Here is a 4,377-nt window from a genome sequence, read left to right as displayed (position 1 = left end):
CAAAGATGGCTCACCTTCTGGCTCAGGCTTTGAGACTCCTACCTGGCAGACACCCCTCCTCAGGCGGGAAAGGCACCGGGTGTAGGTTCAGGTCCGGAGATTGCTCACGGGTAGACACCCCTACTCGGGTGGGATAGGCACAGGGTTTAAGTTCAGGCCAGGAGACTGCGTCCAGGCAGACACCCCTCCTTGGGTGGGACGAGAATATATTCTTATAATTGAAACATTCTAGGTGCTTCATCATTGATCTTTTGATACAAAATGACCTATTGAATTTGCATCTTGGTTCTTGGAGGTCCACAGACAAACTAGGACATCTTCAGACCTTAGCTAGATGCCATGAGTGTTTATTTGGTTTTTGACTCTTTTTTTCTTGTCTAAGAGGTAGCAGCAGTAACAGTGCCCACCTCTGGGCAGCTTCTTTCTTGGCATGATGAGCCTGCAGGACTGCCACAGCTTCATCCACCTTGGATCGGAGGGACTCCAGCACGTGTAGCAGCTCAGGTTTGTCGATTTCTAGCAGCACCCCAGTAATTTTTCCAGCCAGGTTTGAATGCATTGTTTGGGTAAGTGGAAACAGATGCTTCCCCAGCATCTGCTTCTGCTCCTGGGGTGTGGGGTAGAGGAGGGGCGCTGCAGCCAGCATGGAGGCAGTCAGGGGCTTCTGACCCTGGACATGGACTGCAGACTGGGTGTCCTGCATCGGATGAATGGTAGGGTGAGGGCTGCAGACACTGGAGGCATACTTGTATGGAGCCACAGCCCTGGGAGCAGTGGCAGCAACTGTAGCAAGAGGTGAAAGGTTTGGCACAGCTGTAGGGACTGAGCAGAAGTAGGAAGGCCAGGAGAGGCCAGAGCATTACCAGTTGGAGCTAGATATAGAAGAGCTGGACAAGGCCCAGACTGCAACAGAGCACTTGGCATTCCTTGAAAGTCTTGAGGTCTCCTGCTTTGCTGCCAGCGTAGATTAGGCCTCATCTGTGTTAACTGGTTAGGCGTGTAATATGGAGGTATTCCCTGAGCCTGCAGAACTGCCGGCACAAAGTTGCCACCAGCTGAAGGCTGGAACTGATCCCAGTCACATATATGCTGCATATACTGGTTAGTCAGGTGAACCCTCAGCTCTTCCTTCCTTGGGGCCAGGGCGACATACAGCGGCTTGGAGCCCTCAATACGTCCGTTCATCTTGGTGACAGCTTCGGTTGCCTCAGCAGGAGAGAAACAAAGCCAAGCCCGTTGTTTCTTCCATCTTCTAGCATCACCTTTGCACTGGTCATTGATCCAAAAGGAGAAAAATCTTTCTTTAATTTCTCATCATCAATGGTGTCATCCAAGTTCTTAATGTAGAGATTCACTCCCTACTAATCCTCTTCCTGCTTCAGCTGCTCAAATTTCCATTATAATTCAGTCTGACATGCTCCTTTTTTCTGTGCATGGCCTCCAAATATGACTTTTACTCTCATTTCTTTTCCATTCATTTCTTCCACAGCCTTATTGGCATCCTCGTGTTTCTCATAACTTACAAAGCCAAAGCCTTTGGACTTCCCACTGGAGTCTCTCATCACCTTGACACTTAGGGTCTTATCAAACTGGCTGAAGAGCTCTTTCGGATTCCCATCATCCACCTCTTCTCCAAAGTTTTTGATATAAACATTGGTGAATTCCTCGGCCTTGGCTCCAAGCTCAGCTTCCTGCTCTTTGTGAGACTTGAATTTGCCCACAAACCCTTTGCGGTCATTGAGGAACATGCCATTCAGTTTCTCGATGGCCCTGGAGGCGGCATCTTGGGTCTCAAAGTGGACAAAATCATAGCCCTTAGAGCCGTTCTCATCACAAACCACCTTATGGGATAGGGCATTTTCAAAGGTAGAGAAAGTGTCATACAGTGCCTTGTTGTCTATAGATTTGTCTAGGTTCTTGATGAAGACATTTTCCACACCAGACTTTCTCAAAAAGGGATCCCTCTGAGGATCCCACATGATGCGGATTGGCTTTCCCTTAATCACATCAAAGTTCATGGTGTACAAGGCCCTCTCAGCATCAGCTGACTGCTGGAAGTTGATGCAGGCACAACTCACAGAGCAGCGGCTGATCATATCGCAGCAGACCAGGATGAACAGTACGGGACCCCGCAGGGCTGAACTTTTCAGTGATGTCCCAGTGCAGATCGCTCACTTATAAGGAAGCCATGGGGTAGCTACTGGCTGCAGCTTTCATCTTCCCACCCCTCACACTGCAGGACGAAAGGGACTCCGAGGTGCTGGTGGCACCAGGGACACCAGGAGAGGCTGGAGCAGAGAGGCTCTGAGGCAGGACCAGGGTGAGGGACAACTTACACAGGACCGCAAATACCCCAAGACAAAAGGCTCTCAATATGACCCTTTCCTGGAGTATGTACTCTCTAGCTGTCCTGGCTTGGGGCTCCCAGAGGTTTACAATTACCGCGGCCCAAGAAGGGGCAAACCAAATCTCTGACAGTGCAGGCAAAGGGCAGCGCAGACACATGGTGTGGCCAGTCAGGGCGCTGGGCTGCCATGACACTGAGGCATACAGGGGCCAGGTGACCCAAGGCAGGCGGCTTACCACTGGAGGGACGCAGGCCGGAAGATAACTGTCTCGTTCTCTTTTTCTTCTATTGCTTTTTTCCCTTTTCCTTTTTTTCCCCCTCTTTTCTTTTTTTTTTAAATGTTTTTTGAGGCTTTTTTTGTAGTTTTTTTTTTCTTTCTTTTTCTCTTTTTTTGCTTCAGGCTTGCTGAGCCCAAACGCAACACTGACAGCTGCGACCCTAGGCGGAGGGAACTAAAAATATCTTTAAAGGTGTTTATCATCCTTAACAATTAAAGAAATGTAAATGAAACTATTTGAGATTTCACCTTACCTCAGTCAGAATGCCGAAAGATAAAGAAAAACAAAACCTGGCAATGATTTCTGAGGACAAATTGGGAAAAGGGCAACCTCATTCTGTTCGTGGGACTGCAAACTAGTGCAACCATGTTAGAAATTAGTGTATAGAATTCCCCAAAAGCGAAAAGAAGACCTACTTTCTTGTGGGTAGGAACAAAGGCAAGAGATAGGGAGAGACTCTGTCTCAGTGGATAATAATTGTTTAAAACGGCTTTAATTACTTTGAGTTGTTTTAATGGTCATAATGCGTGTGGTTTTAAGTTTGGTGATTACAAACCCTCTATGAGAGAGGTCAAAATAGAGCAGGCCAAAAATAAAAAGAGGCTGCTAAACTGAATCAATCTATAGTTTTGATGATTTTGGGTTGCTGTACATGCTATTTTGGGAGAAAAAGCTCTATATTTGTGTTATTGGGAAAGAAAAATGAGGCTTTGGACCCCTTCCAAACTGATATGGATCAGATATGATATCGGAAGACCCCCCTGAAGATCTTGACTACAGACAAGAAAGAAAAATTCAAGAACATGAAACAGGACAAATAACATGATTTGCTGATCTCTCCACATGGGAACAGCTGACTGAGACATAAAAATGTCTCTAGCTGCTCTCTTTCTCTTCCAGTCCCAGGCACTGCAGGAGTCATAGGTTACCGTGCAAACATGGCCAAGTCCAAGAACCTTACCACACACAACCAGTCCCACAAATGGCACAGAAATGGCATCAAGAAACCCCGGTCACAAAGATACAAATCTCTTAAGGGGGTTGACCCCAAGTTCCCGAGGAATTTGCTTTTTGCCAAGAAGCACAACATGAAAGGCCTGAAGAAGATGCAGGCCAACAATGCAAAGGCAGTGAGTGCACGCGCAGAGGCCATCAAGGCCCTTGTGAAGCCTCAGGCCATCAAGCCCAAGATGCCAACGGACCCAGCCGCAGACTCAGTCGTCTGGCTTTCATCGCTCACCCCAAGCTTGGGAAGTGGATTCGAAGCTACATGGCCAAGGGTCAGAGGCTCTGTCAACCAAAGCCCAAAGTTCAAACCAAGGCAGAGGCCACAGCTCCAGTTAAGGCCCAGGCTTCAGCTCCAGCCCAGGCTCCCAGAGGTGCCCAGGTCCCAGTGAAGGCCCCATAGAAAAGGCTCCTGCCAGTGTGAAGACAGATGGACTGCTGTGACACACCCACCCACATACTATTTTCAGATGACCAGTGTCCTTTGCTGATTTTACAAATAAACTTGAGGCAAGATCTGTTTTTTTTTTAAATGTCTCTAGCCAAAACTACAGCTAAAATTAGCCAATAACTCTAGTTGGTTGCAGCATCCTTAAAGTTCATCAGGCCATCCTTTGTGTGACTGTGAAAGGCAGCCTGTTTTCTGGTCCAACTAGGTTTAAACTCTGGAGACCCAGAAGATAACTGCAAGGGACTGAAGGCGTTTGCCTGCTACACTCCTAGACACCAGGCTCTTGACAGAAGGCC

At 47.8% G+C, this 4,377-nt stretch overlaps 2 pseudogenes; one reads left to right on the top strand and one right to left on the bottom strand.

The window, feature by feature from the left end:
• Positions 1 to 377: 377 nt before the first annotated feature.
• On the bottom strand, positions 378 to 2,217 carry LOC110329857 (annotated as a pseudogene).
• A 1,346-nt stretch (positions 2,218 to 3,563) lies between these two features.
• LOC110330171 lies at positions 3,564 to 4,033 on the top strand (annotated as a pseudogene).
• The last annotated feature ends 344 nt before the right edge of the window (positions 4,034 to 4,377 follow it).

This window comes from Mus pahari, chromosome 12 (assembly GCF_900095145.1).
Source record: "Mus pahari chromosome 12, PAHARI_EIJ_v1.1, whole genome shotgun sequence".
NCBI classification, from domain to species: Eukaryota; Metazoa; Chordata; class Mammalia; order Rodentia; family Muridae; genus Mus; species Mus pahari.
This window is presented reverse-complemented; position numbering and strand designations above follow the sequence as displayed.